The following is a 16,432-nucleotide window of genomic DNA, read 5'->3' on the forward strand; positions in this document are numbered from 1 at the left end:
GTTTTGCTCTGCAGTTGTTCAGTATGTGTTGACTAAATCTCCAAAGCTCCCCTGAGTACAGATGGAACATATCCACCGAGGTATCTAAATGTAAGGCATTTGATCTGGGGCTGAATCCCACCTGTAGGATCCCTCTTGTCCCCAGTCTCCTCCTTGATCTTCCTTTAATATCACTTACCAGAAGTGGAGATAAAGCCCTACGTGCCCAGCAGCTGTCTGTCAGTGGCATTTTATCAGAGACCAGAGGAACAGATTTGCTATTTGCTTTGAGCCTCCCCTAGAAGATCAAACTTCAGGAAAGTAATCCTGAAATCAATTCCTAAAACTAAAGCTTAGTTTTTCTGTTGCCAGGAAATGCAATGTTGTATTCATTTTGCTTACCTAAACCATCTTTTCTTCCTCTTAGTTTCCCCCTGCAAGATAGTCTGGTAGTTGCCCAGTATGTAAGATCTACAGCTGGGGTTGAATCCTTTTCCCATGTTCCCCAAGAGTCCTCTTGGCTGGTTGTGCCACATGACATGAGCCATTTGACTCCCTCAATGCCTGTCAGATGGTGCTCACCGTGATAGTCGTGTTCCTTTGATACCCGAACAGACTTCAGCATGCTCCTGTCGCTGTGGGTCCACCCTCATGCCCTCTTTTCTGCCTCTCTTTTGGCTCAAGTTTTATATCTGCTATAGTTTCCTAGTGAGGTTGGATCAAATCTGACCCTGCTTTGAGCAGAAGGTTGACCCGATCACTTCCAGGCATCCCATTCAGTCTCAGTCATCACGTGAATCCATGAAGATCCCATGCTGCAAACTGCCAAATCCCTAGCGAAATTGTGCCCCTCCATGTCACCCACATGATGCACAACACCACCAGCACCCAGCTGGGACAAAACCATCCTATCTGCTGTGCTTGTGTCTACTGATCCATCTTGTGCGCAGCATTGTGGTGTCCGAAAACCAGGGTGGATCAACACGGGGTATCACAGCTGACCAGCAAGACACTTCCAGTCTGCAAGGGAGGAGTTAGAAGATCATTTCTGCTCCTCCTATCTTGGAGACCAGCAGGGGCAAGTTACAGACTTTGTTTTAATGTTATATCTTCTTTAAAAATATAAAAAATAAATTCAAAACTTGGATCTGAGCTGCAGGGACAAATCACAGCACAGAGCTTGGGAACACAACGGGGACCCTCATGTTTTCCCCCAAGCCTTTCTGTCTAGTAAAGCACTGTTTGTTTGCTGAAGGAATGAGGAAGGAAGACCACTCTGGGAGCCACTTGTGAAAAGTTTGATTCTGTTGGCATGGAGAATTTTCTTCACAAAGGACTTCTATATGCAAAAGGGAAATGGAGATGGAGTGGGAAATGAGCCCAGCCAAAAATAATGGAATTTTTTTGCTGCCTGCAGGTGGAATTCAAGTGAAAAAGAGGGGGAAGAAAAGAAGAAAGAAAAATGAAACAGCCTCCTCTCTGCATAGATTGCATTGCTGGAGAAGCTCTGAATCTTGCAAGGCATAACAGTTGTCTGCTCAGAGGTTCCTTCCGTGGGGACTTTGCCTGGGATAGTTTTATCCATTTATCCCTGACTCCTGGCATCTGCATAACACGCTCACAGAGAGAGTTATTAGTTTAATTTTCTTGTGAATTACTACAGAGGCAGAGAGAATTAGAAAAGACTTTTTTTTTTTTATTATCATTACTTTTGTTTTCCAGTTGAGAGATTGTAAATGAGGCTATTCATCCTGCTAACATCAGTAGGGACCCAAACCCAAGCCTTTCTGGGGTAATTGGTTTCTGATGAGCAATCACTTGTAAAACCAATAGCAAAGGCAAGAAGTGAAATATAAATTCTCCCTTACATGCCGAGCTTTTCATTAGGATTGTGTGTCTGGTTTCTTTCTGGGATTCAGTGGAAAAGCCAAGAAGTGGTAAACAAGGCGGTGGACTAAGCCTGACGAGGAGTTTGTATTAGCAAAAATTGGGAGAACAGCGTTGCCCGATGTCCTTGGGACAAAATAAAGCAGCTGCAGAATCCCTCAAGCTACAGCTTTCTAGTGAGCCCTTTGGCCAACTAAGGCCTTGGGCAGGAACCAGAGACAGCAGATCTTCTCATAAGCGTGTGTTTTCATGTGGGGCAGGCCTGAGTGTGCTTCTGCCCAAAAGAGACCGAAACATTAAGAAAAGAAAAAAAAACTAGAGACCGGGGACAGGTGTCCATGCTGCAAGTGTAACCAGGGTAGCTGATGGAAATTTGCAGTCCCTGGTATCCTGCAGTTTGCAAAATATAGCGGACCTTGTTATTTGGATTTGTTACAAGGGCTGAGACTGTGTGTCAGGCTTCAGTTATCTTTCTTTTTTTTTTTTCCTCAGTTCCGAGTGAGGAGGCTGCTAATCTGCACTAGCTTTTGTTTCCCTGATGAACGTCATGGTGCTTAAGGCTTGATTTATTTATTTATTTTGGTGGTAAATTAAGTATCAATCTAGATGCAGCTTTCAGCGTTTCTAGGTTGGGGTTGTGAGGCTGTCATTCATTGGCTTAACTGGATTGCTTGCTGCTTTATGGGTTTTTTCAGTAAAATCTTTTGGCACGCATACAGCTGGTTGTTGCCTTAAAGATGACTAGAGAATAGCAGGCTTGACAAAGACAGAGAACATTTTTAAGCTCATGTGCACAGAAAGACCTCCAAAACAAGAATGATGCAGACATATCTCTAACAAAACAAATCAAGCAAAACTCTTCAAACAAATCCACTTTTTCAGCTTCCAGATGCTGAAAGCTGAACCCAAGGAAACCAACATGCAGAGTAAAATCACTGATTGGACTCAGTCCTGCAGAATCTGCTTTAAGCAGAGAGGAGTGGACTAGGTGTTGTCCAGAGATCTCTTCCAAACACAACTATTCTCTGATTCTGTGATCACAGCTTTTTCCTTTCCTTACCCAAAAGAGACGGACACGTTGCTGTGGCCACAGCTAGAAAGGAGACAGTTCGGACATTTCCTTATTGGCATCACATTTGCTTACAACATATAGCCCAATCCAATATTCTGCGTAGCTATCAAGAAAATCAGTTTCTGTTTCTCTCATTTGGAGCCAAGCTTTCCAGGACTCTCGCAAAGCCTGGATGTACCCCGTGCTAATCATGCCTGCCTACCAGTTGCACACCAGCCAGGCTCTCCTGACTGCCCTGGCTTTTTGGCCTCCCACCTCAAACATCAGGCAACCTTATAATTCTGGTACTGCTTGAGCAGAAGCAAGTGTCTTTCCATGACAATGCCCGGGATCATTCACCTAAGCTTAAACATTGGAAGTTTGGGGAATATAAGGCATTAAGAAGAGAAGAGGTTTTAGCTAAGACTGTGGTGTGACCTAGGAGAGGTGGAAGAGGACCAGCTGGTCCCAGTAGTTTTCCAAACTGCCCAAGCCCCTGGAATCAGTGATGATAATTCAACCCTTTCTGCCTGCAATGTGGGCAGAGGTTTGTACCAGATTGTACCTTAGAGAAAACTTGTGCGATGGGAGGCTTGTGCCTTCCTGTCAAACTGTACAAGGACAACCCCCAGGGCCTGACCCTGCACCCTCCTCACTCTGGGTACCTGTTTAGAAATCTGTATAGGCAGAAGCAGAGTCTGCAGGTAATGAACATTCTTTCCTACTTTGAATAGCTGCCCCATGAGCCCTTGGTTCCCCATCTCTTTCTCTCTTCCCCAAACATTTCCTCATGCCCTTGCTCTGGGGAGAGCTGGAGTTCCCCAATGAGTTCTCTTTTGCCTGTATATGCTGGCTGATCGTCGGAGCACACTTCCATTTTGTCTTTATTGGATGTCTGTCCTCCAAGCAATGAAGAGTATGGCTGATCCTTTCACTCTCAAGGCAATTGTGATGGGAAAAAAAAGGGAAAAAATTCAGGAAATGAATCCTTCTGAATTCTGTTTGTTTGTTTTGTCACAAGATTCTACTTTGCAACTTTTGTTATTTGGGTTATGCTTCATATTTCCCCTTTTTTGAGTTCAGCAATGACGAGATTGGGACTGACAAATTAGCAAAACGTCAACAGATCACATAATTATATATTCTTTTAAAATGTGTATGTTATTTAAAAAGATTTGCTCATTGTGGTGACGATTTGTCAGAGGCACAAAGTGGTGAGTGACTGAAGAACATTTATCAACCCAGAAAATATTTTTGTTGCTGTTGCTGGTTTTGCTCATTCTCTGCTTTATTCTGTGACCTGGCCTAGGAAACTCATTGAGGAGGTATGTATTTGGGAGGTCTGTGAAAGAAAAAAGGAGATGGCATTCAGGACCTGCACAGCCGGTGTGCAGCAAAGGAAAGTGAAAGAAAAAAATTATGGTGGGACATTTGTCTAATTTAACGGCCTATGAGACTTTCTGCCATGGGATAATATTTGTAATTGTTATTACAGCAAGAAGGAAGAAAGATGGGCAGAACATTGAAAACTGGATAAAATAGCCACTATCTGACCAGGAACCCTGTACCAGCATTGGAATTTCCCTCTATTCCTTTTCTGGTGGACATTTCAGGGAATCTGTGGTATTAGGGAACCTATAGATAGGAAAAAAATTGCTATGTAAGCAGGGTGCAAGGTGTTATAGGTTTAGGTTTCACCTAAAATCGCAGAGAGCTGTCTCTGATAGCCCACAACCCCCTTCCCCTCATGCTCACTGGCCATCTTAACACAACATCCCAGCTTTTACATCCTGATTCTCCTTTCTGCGACAAGCCTGGCTGGCATCATTTCATGCAGTTCCCTATTGCTGTAGAGCAAGGAGGAAGGAATTCTTTTCCTGCAACTGCACAATACTCTCACTTTATTTACAGAGGCTGAAATGAAGAAAACTCACCCCTGCACTAAATCTGTTGGGCATGGGGAGCATGGAGAAGGCAAGGAAGTGGAATTATACTGCAAATGTCAGGAGCTATGAAAAATGTAACAGACTTTAATATTCTTCTGCTGTTATTGCTGAGAGTGTCTCTCACCTGCATTCACAGAAAGTGAAGTGCCTTTTACTGAGCCCAGCTGCCACTGAGCAGAAAAGATTGCCATGCTTCCTATTTTTATTTTAAAACTACACTATGGCGTGCATCCTAATAATAAATGCACTTTCCCTCCAAACTCTCACTTTAACAATTATCCTTCAGCTTCAAGACTTAATCTAAGCCCTCAGCCTTTAGGGTTAATTCCTACATCATGCTCCACTGAACTTCAACCCCAAATGTCCTGCTACTTATACCTTACAAGTGACTTCTACATTCCAAATTATAACCACATCCCCTACCTTCCGTGATACCTAATGCTAACTGGTGCTGAGCCAACTACTTGGATGCTGCTCTAAAGATGTAAAACATTAACGATGCATCTCTCCATAGCTCCCTTTCCCGTGGGTGTGTTTTCAAGGTAAGTGGTTTGCGTAAGATCCTCAGAGACCTGCATTTAATTTATTCAGTAGTATATAAACAACCTGCTGCTTTTGTGCTTCTCCCTACAGAGCAAAGAAAAGCCCATTTTATACATTAAAATTGAACGTAACGTTGCTGAAAGGTCTGATGGCTTTTTCTGGAGCTCAAAGCATCTTATCTAGTTCCGGGAGGGTCTCGCAGGGCGTAAGCAGTTTCTCCCCATACGTCCCCCTCCTCTCTTAAGACCCTGTGTCCGGGAAGGAGATGGGGTCACCGGCCCTCAGCTCTGCCTGTCTCGCTGCCCGTACTGCCTAAGGCTGGGGGAGTTCGTGTCGAGGGCAATATCCGTTTCTTCATGGGTTGTTTTAATTTCACCTCCATACAGCGATCCCCACGGTTCGGAAAGCAGCTCCGGGAGGGGGAACCTGACTCTCTGCGACCCGATTAGCATAACCCTGGGAAGTAAAGGGCCTAAGTCCCGATTCCTGCTGTTTTACTAGGAGTCACGACATGTCGCTCCCTGCCAGGCACCGACGAGGCGGGCTGCTAACGGGCGCCTCGGCTTCCAGCCCCGCCGCGCAGAGCAGCACCGGAGGGCCCCGACGGCTCGTCCGTGCTGTGCCCGCGGGGAGCGGGGCGGCCCCGGCGGCACGCAGCGGTGGTTCTCCCTGGGACACGGGGGCTGGGAGGGCCAAACCAAGGTTGGCATCAGACCCCGTTCAGTTCCCGGACGCTTATACGCAGCGTCAGGGCGGGGAGGGACACGAATTTCACCCTTTCCCTCCTCAGGTCGGTGCTGGTAAGGCACAAAGAGGAGCGGCGGAAGATAAATGAACAGCTCCCCCAGGCCGGGATTTGAGCAATCAGGAAAAATAATCTGAGCTGGAAAGTGCCCGAGCATCTGTTGGGTTATTAATAAATTGTATGCAATCTGTCCGGGATGAACCTCGGGACGGAGGGGTCCATCTGCTCCCGAGCGCTAGCTCTAATGGTGTCTGGGGAATGTACTTAGCAAATGAAAGGCAATGGGATCGGCCAGCCGGGCTCCCAGGGTGCCTGGTCTCCGCACAGCTTTTCCAGGGTGGGACAACGCGGGAGCTCCCCCACCCCCAGGACAGGATCCCGCACGGATGTGCAGAGAACTGGGATTCAGACGGAGCGTGGGCATCATCTGTCCAGCCTTGCAGGCTCGGCCAGCCCCCGGGGAACTCGCCCCCTCTTTCGAGATCCTTTCCAGAAATCAAAGGATCCTGAGCCAGGGAGAGCCCCGCTCCCAGGAGCTTCCCCGCGGACGGGGAAGCCGATCTCGCCCGCCTTTCCTCTCGGTCAGCGCTAATAGCCGCCCATAAATACTATCCTCCACCTCTAACGGTGTCTGATGTGTTTTCTCGGAGCAGCTGGCGGGGATTTCCAGCTCAGCTCCTCCCAGCGCTGGGCGGCTTGAAGGGGCGGGCTGGCCGTAACCCAGTGCGGCTCCGCAGCTCTGCGGGCAGGGCGGCTAACCTTCAGCCCACCGCCGGGTCTCGGTGCCTGCTATCCCCCGGGAAAACGGGGACTTGTGGGGTGCTGCGAACGCCGAGGTGTCAGTTATGTTAATTGAGGAAGGCTGGGGGCGTGGAGGAGTTATCACACGAGCCCTCATGGCGGGATGAATAGCCAAAATGTTCATTGCTGGAGGTTATCTCCGCCTGACCGTGATCGGACGGGGTCTGTGTTAGCAGACGTGCCTTCCCGTAGAGGAAGAACCCAGGATCGGGGAGCCCGCGCGTACCGTGCCCCTAAAACACTTAACACGTGAGAAAACCCCGGCTGCCATAAACCTCACTCGGAGGAACGCCAGCCTAAATAGAGGCCAGCTGAGAACGAAACCGACAGCGACGGGGCAGAAAGGGAACAAGCGGAGCCGCTGCTCCGGGTCTGTACAGCCCTGCCCCGCCGGCGGCTGAGAGCGGCCAAAATCGTTGCTCCCCCTTCAAGGGGGATGAGCGAGAGCCCAGACCCGCTCGGGGCGACAGCACCGGCTGCCGGTTCCCGCGGGGAACCCGGCCCCGCAGCTGCCGCCGGGGCGGGGGTGGCCGCTGGGCGTTCTCCCCGTCGCTGTCGCCCGCCGGACGCCGGCCCGGCCGGCCCCGGCTGCCAGCGCCGCGGCGGGACCGAGGGCTGCCGGGTACTTCCGGCGGAGGGGAGGAAGCGGGGGCCGGGCTCCGCCTGCTCCTCAGAGGGCCCCGCGGTGGCGGAGCGGCTCCGTCCCTACCCGGGGAGGGACGCGCTGGCTTGGGAGCGGTTTGGAATTGGCTGGGTTGTTTTTTTATTATTATTATTATCTTTTTTTAATGCGCTTTCCGACCGGGACCGCTATTCACTTCCCGCGGATGGCGGCGGGGGAGCCAGGCGGAGCCGGGAGCTGGGCCGCTCCCCGGGCGAGCGGCGCCAGGCTCAAGGAGCCGGGCTCGCAGGCAGGCGCTGGGCTTGTCGGGGAGAGCTGGGCGGCCTGGGGCCGGCAGCAGGACGCCCGCGGGAAGGCTTTTGCGTGACCCTGCGCGGGGTCCTGTCACCGTCCGAGCGACAGGCTGAGCGCCGGCAGCGGTGGGGTGCACAGCGACGGGCACCGCCGGCAGCTTCCCGCGAAACGCCGGGGGAGGGAGGCTCCAGCTCCGCCAGCGTCCCGAAGACAGAGGGGAAAGGGACGGGTCTGGTGCCCTTCCCTGCTCTCTGAGCCTCCCCTTCCCTGCTCTCTGAGCCTGCCCCGTTATATTCGGTGGTTGCTGAAGGTGATGCGCGGAAGCGAGGAGTAAACCCCGCGGCGGTGAGTGCTCCAGCCGCTGAGCGACCAGGTCACCCCCTTCCCCGGCCTCTCTGCCGGCGTTGCTCAAGGCGGAATGCCCCGCTGAAGGACCGGTGGGGACCCCATACGGGCGGTCCCTCTCTCGGTGATTAGGGCACTCTCGAATGGTGGCAGAGGCTTTTTAAAAGCTTCGGTCTCAGGAGGGCTTTGAAACCAGACCTCGGCTTTTCTATGCCGTGCTCTAACCGCTAAACTGCCTTAAAGAGGCGTGAAGGAGCCGCTTCGCGGGAAGACAAAGCCGACAAGGTGAGCTCGGGGCTCCCCTGCCCTTCCGGAGGGGACAGGCTCTTCTTTCCGGATCCCCGGTCGCGGGGGGATCAGTCGCCCTGAGCCGGCTGATCTGGAGCTGCTGTGCGGCCCTTGCCGTCCCAGGGATGGTAAAGCTGGAAGTGTCCTGTGTCACGGCAGCGATTCTGCCGGAGCTGCTGCTGTTCTCCCTCTTGCCGGTTCTCCGTTTCTTGTCTCAAAGTGTAACTGAAGTCACGCTTTGAGTTCAGAGGGGGTCGAACTAGAGCTTTCCAAATATCCCTGGAAAAGTCTGTCTGTCTAAAGAACGACAGGAGACGAACCTTTTGGCTGGCCGGAGCTACTGTAAGTGTTTGCCATTGGGCTGTACTTGCTTTTCTAAGAATCCGAGCGTTCACTCCGTAAGCTCTGATGGACGAACTGAACTCGGGATGTCGAAACTCGTGGTTACTTTTTTGGAACAGTTTAACTAGGCTTTCACCCCTTCCTATCAAATGGAGGAGACTCAGAGTAACGCCCAGGCACTTGGTGGGCTGTCGGGGTGTAAAGGTGAGTAGCTTTTACTGATTGTTCTGTACAGATTCTTTCTTGATGTGGATAACCACTCCTCATGCCTTGCTGCTTAGTCAGAGGCACAGGGCATACTCTGAGACTGACCAAAGTTGGAGTAGCTAAACAGCCTTTCACCGAGTCAGGGGCTTTTTGCAGGATCATCTCAGCTTTTCCTTATGACCTTCGAGGCTTCTCTTTATAGATACAGGTGGTATGAAAGGCAACTTAGTTGTACATCTGTGACAGCAGTTCAATGCTACAATGCTTAAGGATTTGCCAATGCCACCCGCTACCCTACTGCTACTCAGGTAGTAGCTGGATTTCATCAGAATGTGCGAATTTCACGTGGACTGGATTTGAGTAAGCACGAAACAACTCTTCCAATGTGTAGGTTATCCTGGATTCTTTAACTGTTTCTTTGCATACAGAAACACCTTTATCGCTAGCAAAGCTCAGATCTCTGGTCTTGTAGGACCATTTATTCCAGCTGCTGCTTGGTGGATATAGAAACAATGCCGACAAGTGTTCAGACCACAGGAAAAGGGACGCCCTGTGCTTTATCCTTGACGTCAATGCTTGTCATCTCATTAACAGCTCTTTTACTGGTTTAAAACATCCTACTACATTTTACAGCAAGCTTAACTTAGACCCTAGCATGGCTCTAAGATACTTGAAAATAAAATGGTGCTCTTTTTGCTGACATCGGCATTATATTTTCATCCCTATGAATATGGCATGAATTATTCCTCCAGAGAAGATCTACTTATTCCAGGTAAGTGGATTAACTTAGCAAGTGCATAAGTAGGGAAAACAAAACCAAACCTATCCTGCTTAAACACCTCTCGTCCTGGACTCACATGGAGTGAGCGTGATGAATTTGTTAATAGAAGATCTGTCCCGGCATCTCTTCCTATCCACGAGTCAAGAAAGTGATCTCTACCCAAACCTTTATTTCCTTTTGCTACACGAATTAAAACAAACTGCCAGAAAACTCCAGGAAACTCAGAGGTCGGGAATGGGTCTCCAGATTAACTCAGGGCAAAATTCGTGCCTTGTAGAATCTTACTCGTCGGTCCTCTGTTATCAAAAAGATCAATTGTGTCGCCTGCAAGTTAACAAATGCAGTTCTACTTGATAGGATAGATTTGTCTCTGTCTGTTTGCCTGTGGTCTGTGGTAACGACAGTGTGAGACTGCAGAAAATCCGTGTGTAGACCTAAACAATGGAAGAGAATTACAAAACCTGTGTGGGCATTATGAATGCGATAGGGATATGCTAACGGGCTTAGTAAGTCCGAGTCCCCAGCAGCAGCAGCAGTCTCTGCCAGAGGTCCCTTTTGCCGTTTACCGTGGGCTACTCCGCTCGAGAGCAGCGCTGGAGAGAAAGACCACTCTTCATCTTCAAAGGCTGAACTTCCACAAGGATTTCGGATATGAAACGTGATCTGTCTGAATGTCTCCCTCGGGGAGAAAACCCTGTCACTGATCGGGATAAGGAACTGCAGGTAAGTTACAAAGACGCAGTAGGAAGAGTTCATCTTGGCGTTTTTGATGGCATAGGCCGTACAAAAATGGCATTAGGGACGGATCTGGAATCAAGACATCATTGCTGTCCACGGAAAGCCTGACTACCTTCAGCGGCAGATTTCCGTATGAACCGGCGGCGCTGTGGAGATCAGTCGGGCAGGAATACAAAAAGGTCAGTAGGCACAATCGTGTTCAATAATCTTTTGAACTGTGGTCTGTGTACATGAGCTGCAGAGGTAACGGCAAGAAGTTGCTGTCATCCGTAGCCCGGCTGCGGGAAGTGCGGCGGCCGCGGGGCCGGTGTGCCTCAGCCCGGCTGCCTGCGGGGCCGTGGGGCAGGTGATGGTGAATGCGAACGGGGGCGGACGAGAGCTGTGTGGGCAAGCGGCGGATTTTGCCCTGAAGCTTCAAATGGTGGTCGAAAATCATGCCAACAGCCGCGCACCCGGCTTTGCCGGGGCGGGGGAGCGGAGGACGGTAACATTTATTCCGGTATCCTGCGACACAGGCGAGCCTCCGGCAGAAGGCAGGCGCGAACGGAGAGCACAGATAGCGGAAAAACTCAGCCCTGTCTCATTTAGAGGAAGGATCTGGCCCATGACACGGCTCTCTTCTGGCTCCTCCCAAGGGACTGGAGTCACCACGCGTGTTGACTGCATCTCCTCTCGCCTCTGCCCTCCCGTGTCCCCCTCGGCTCCGAGTAGAGGGAAATGTGGAGTAACCTGCGTTTCTCAGACTCTGCTCTCCTGCGTCCCCTTTCCACTCAGCATTTCATAGCAGGGTGGTCACTTGTGCTGTCAGCGAAGCTGATGGGTAACAGGGAGTATCTCCTGTGAAGGAGGTATCGCCGAACCGTTTGACCCTCCTGTTCCCGCAGAGGGATGCCGTGGGGGGAACCCAGCGACTGCGAGCAGGGGATCTGTTTCCCGGTTTTCCCTTTTCCTTCTACCCCCAATCCTTAAAAGACTTGCTCACAGCACAAGCGTGTGAACGCCCTCACCCCGGTGGCTTGGTTACAAAACACTTCTAGATATATTTTGTTGCAAGAAATGTATAGAACTGCGATGTGGAACGCGCATGTTTTTGGAAACACTTCAGTTAAGCCTCAGGGTTTCTAATAGAGGAAACCCCATCAGGGTCAGCTTGGGACCTGTCCCATTAATTGAAAAATATGTTCAATATAACTTATGGCAAGACCATTTCACTAGGAAAACAAGTGTGAAAGATTAGTTTTCGGCCACTTGAACTAATGACAGGGGCTACAAATCAAGATGAGTAGAGGTGACAATAAACACCAGTGCAAAAGAAAATAAAGCGTCTCCGAGAAGAATTAAAAGTTCGATGGGATTTTTCTGCCTGTTTTAACCGAATAACAAAATTCAGGCCTCAAAATTAGTTGCAATTAGCGAAAAGCACCGTGTTTCAGACAAACTGGCAGAAGGGTGTTCTACGAAGAAGCTCGAGATAATCATATGCACTTCGCCTAAACCAATACAATTAAACTGCTGGGGTACGTATTCGGCAACAAAGTGAGAAAGAAGTGCCTGGAATGGCAAATGAGAAAGACGAAGCAAACCAGTGCGATACCGTAAGAGGCAATTCGTGCAGAGTGCCACATGATGCCGCTCTGACCTAATAAACGTATGATAAAAGCGGGGGAAGGGCGGAGAAACACCTTCCGGTGCATATAAAAAAAGATCGCAGATGAGAAAAAGAGCAGCAGAGAAGAGGATGTGCAGCCCCTGAGAAAGGATTACCGTGTAGTGCACATCTAAAACCGTTTCGATACAAAGATCCGTAACGATACGGTGGGGAGAAAAAGGAATCGGTGACTGCGATGGGCATTCGTGGACCACCACGGCAGTGCTGGGGTGCGGTGGTGCGGGTGCTGTTGCTGCAGGCGGGGTGGGCGTTGGGCGTCGGGCAGGTGCGGTACTCGGTGCCGGAGGAAGCGAAGGCCGGGACGGTGGTGGGCCGGCTGGCGCAGGACCTGGGCCTGGAGGCGGGCGAGGCGGAGGCTTGGCGGCTGCGGCTGGTGGCGCAGGGCCGGCGGGCGAGCGTGGAGGTGAGCGGGGCGAGCGGGGCGCTGGTGGTGAGCTCGCGGCTGGACCGGGAGGAGCTGTGCGGGAAGAGCGCGCCGTGCGCCCTGCGGCTGGAGGTGCTGGTGGAGCGGCCGCTGCGCGTCTTCCACGTGGAGCTGGAGGTCACCGACATCAACGACAACGCCCCGCTCTTCCCCGCGCCCGGAAAAACCTCAGCATCGCGGAAGTCCCCGGCTCTCGGTTCCCGCTGGAGGGCGCGTCGGATGCAGACATCGGAGCCAACGCGCAGCTCTCCTATACACTCAGCCCCAGCGAGCATTTCGTTGGATTTACAGCGAGTGAAGAATAGCGAGAATCCTGTTTCTGGTGCTGAGGCAATCTCTGGACCGCGAGACGATGCCTGTGCACCGGTTGGTGTGACGGCGAGTGACGGGGGCCGGCCGTCGCTGACGGGCACGATGGAGCTGGTGATCTCGGTGCTGGACGAACGACAACGCGCCCCAGTTCAACCAGTTGGTGTATAAAGTGGAGCTGCCGGAGAGCGCTGCGGAGGGGACGCTGGTGGTGCGGGTGAACGCCACGGATCCGGACGAGGGCTTAATCAGGAGTTTCTACGCACGTCAGTTCTTCCTGTGGTAACAGAGATTGTTCACCATTGATCCGAAGACGGGGAGATCCGTCTCACGGGCGCCCTGGACTTGAAGACGTCCTTCACGAGATCCAAATCGAAGCGAGAGACAAAGGGACCCCCGCTGTCGGGTCACTGCAGTGTGGTGGAGGTGGTGGACGTGAACGACAACGCGCCGGAGGTGTGGGTGACGTCGCTGTCGGTGCCGGTGCCGGAGGACGCGTCGGTGGGGACGGTGGTGGCGCTGCTGAGCGTGTCGGACCGGGACTCGGGGGCGAACGGGCGGGTGCGGTGCGCGGTGTGGCCGCCGGCGCCGTTCGGGCTGGTGGCGAGGTTCGCGGGCTCGTACTCGCTGGTGCTGCGGGAGGCGCTGGACCGGGAGCGGGTGTCGGAGTACGAGGTGGAGGTGCGGGCGGAGGACGGCGGGGCGCCGCCGCTGCGCGGCAGCCGCGGGGTGCGGGTGCCGGTGTCGGACGTGAACGACAACGCGCCGGCGTTCGCGCAGGCCGTGTACACGGTGCTGGCGCGGGAGAACAACGCGGCGGGCGCGGAGCTGGCGCGGCTGTGGGCGCGGGACGCGGACGAGGCGGGGAACGGGCGCGTGAGGTACTCGGTGGCGGAGGGCGTGGGCGGGGCGCGGGGGCGGGCGGGGGGTGGCGGGCGGCGTCGAGCTACGTGTCGGTGGACGCGGAGAGCGGGCGCGTGTGGGCGCTGCGTCCGTTGGACTACGAGGAGGTGCAGGTGCTGGAGTTCGAGGTGCGGGCGGTGGACGCGGGGGAGCCGCCGCTGTGCGGCAACGCCACGGTGCAGCTCTTCGTGGTGGACGAGAACGACAACGCGCCGGCGCTGCTGCCGGCGCCGGGCGTCGGGCCGGGGCCCGGGGCGTCGGGCTGGTCGTCGTCGGGTCCGGGGGCGCTGTGGGCGTGGGCGGCGTGGGGGGCGCCGGCGGGGCAGGTGGTGGCGAAGATCCGGGCGGTGGACGCGGACTCGGGCTACAACGCGTGGCTGCGCTACGAGCTGTGGGAGCCGCGGGGGAAGGGCCCGTTCCGCGTGGGGCTGTACAGCGGCGAGGTGAGCACGGCGCGGGCGCTGGAGGAGGCGGACGGCCCGCGGCAGAGGCTGGTGATCGTGGTGCGGGACCACGGGGAGCCGGCGCGCTCGGCCACGGCCACGCTGAGCGTGTCGCTGGTGGAGGGCGCCGAGGCGGCGCTGGCGGCCGCGGGCTCGTCGTCGTCGTCGTCGTCGTCGTCGGGAGCGGGGCTGCGGCCGGCGGCGGGCGCGGAGGGCGGCGCGGCGGCGGCGCGGCGTCGGCGTCGGCGACGAACGTGTGGCTGGTGGTGGCCATCTGCGCGGTGTCGAGCGTGTTCGTGCTGGCGGTGGTGCTGTACGGGGCGTCGCGGTGGTCGCCGCGGGCGGCCGTGGTGTCGGGGCCCGGGCCGGCGACGCTGGTGTGCGCCAGCGAAGTGGGGAGCTGGTCGTACTCGCAGCGCCAGAGCCGGAGCCTGTGCGTGGCGGACGGCGCGGGCAAGAGCGACCTGATGGTTTTCAGCCCCAACTTCCCGCCGCCGCCCGGCCCCGCGGCGAAGGAGACGCAGCCGGAGCCGCCCGCTCTCCTGGACACGGTCAGTGGCCCTCCCTTTCTGGCCTCTCGCCCCTTCGCCCTTCTTCTCGGTCTCCCTCCGCCCTTCTTCGCGGTCTTCGTTCTGGCCCGCCGCCTGGGCAGGCGCTGGTGGGAGGCGGGCTCAGCCCGCGGGGCCTGCGGGCGGTGGGTGCTTGGCGGGTGCTCAAGGGTGTTCACGGCACCTTTGCATCTGCCTCCGCGTCCTTGCCGGAGCCCCTCGGCTCTCGCTGTGGGGGGAAACTAGCGGTACTGCCGCAGCCCGCGGCGGTTACCGTCGGCAGCTGAGGTTTGCTGCTGTGGGTGTGAGCTGTTCTCCCGTAGAGTAAAATCGCTGCCGGCTGCGATGAGAGGTGCCACGACATCAGCTTTCGAGACGCTCTTGCTTGGGGGTGTGTAGCGTTTGCACGCGAGCTTGCTGAAGGAGTGCAAGACAGGCAGGCTGTGATGGTGACAGTGCCCCAGGCGCTATTTGGTGCCTTATTCGCGTTGCAGAGTGCTGATTGTGCTGGTATGAGATGTGGAAAGTTTTCTTGTGGAAAAGTCTGTCCTCCTCCTGTGTGATTGTCCCCTGCAAGAGCCGTGATGCGAGGTGACATTGAGGCTTCAGGGCTTTCTCTCCCCGTGGAGTAATTTCTCCCTTTTGATTCTCCCACCAGAATCATTAAGAAAGTAGGGAAGGCTTTGCGGACTTTTCCTCTGTTGTTTTTCCAAGTATGTATCACTCTACTTAGTAGTCTAAAGTGTTCAGGGAGAGGAGTGTGACGCAAGGTAGGTGTCAGAAACGGGAATTTTCTTTTTCTTTTTCTGCTTCTCCCCTCGCCCAGGTTGCAGAGTAGCAGTCCTGGCCAGAGAAGTGGCGTGACGTATGCTGGCCTGTTTTGATGTTCTTTCAATATTTGCATCAGCAGCCACACAGTTACAAAAGACCTAGAAATCTTCTTTTCGTGATAATATACAAAGAATCAAAACCAGACAAAGACACCCCTCCAAAAACAAAACCCCAAACCCGAATTCTCCTACACAGTCGATATAATCTGTTACAGTGGTGTGCTCGTCAGCATTTGGATTGTTCTCCCACAGCATGAAATCAATGCCATTGCCATTTAGAGCTATGCTAACGTCACCTATAGAAAGAGTGGAGAGTGCACTGGACACCATGTATGTGATGTCATCCATATGTTTTTCATGGTGCTGTCATTGACGGAAGGGCCTGCAAAAGCTGGAGTGAGCCTTGAGGTGGGAAAGGAACCAGTGGCATGTTGCGGAGGAGAATGTGGCAGTGGCACTGAGCAGGGCCTGGGCATCTGCTGATGTGAACTGAGGGAACTGGAAATCCTTGGGAAGACCATGGGCCATGTCATAAGAGGGCAGTAATGGGAGATGATGTGCTTGTCTTGAGAATGCATGTCGCAGACTGTGGAATGGAGGATGCCTAGGGGAAAGTATGAAGCAGGATGGGGATGGAGTGTTCTTGCCCAGGATCTTTCGCAGGCTCCCAAGGGTCTGGAGTTGGAGGCCTTCTGGATCTTGAGACAGTGTGTGGTACTGAAATGCCCACAATGTCT

The 16,432-nt window shown here is 53.7% G+C and overlaps 1 pseudogene; it reads left to right on the top strand.

The window, feature by feature from the left end:
* Positions 1 to 12,413: 12,413 nt before the first annotated feature.
* On the top strand, positions 12,414 to 15,703 carry LOC127022147 (protocadherin alpha-2-like; annotated as a pseudogene).
* The last annotated feature ends 729 nt before the right edge of the window (positions 15,704 to 16,432 follow it).

The sequence above is a fragment of the Gymnogyps californianus genome, chromosome 14, assembly GCF_018139145.2.
Source record: "Gymnogyps californianus isolate 813 chromosome 14, ASM1813914v2, whole genome shotgun sequence".
Lineage (NCBI taxonomy): Eukaryota > Metazoa > Chordata > Aves > Accipitriformes > Cathartidae > Gymnogyps > Gymnogyps californianus.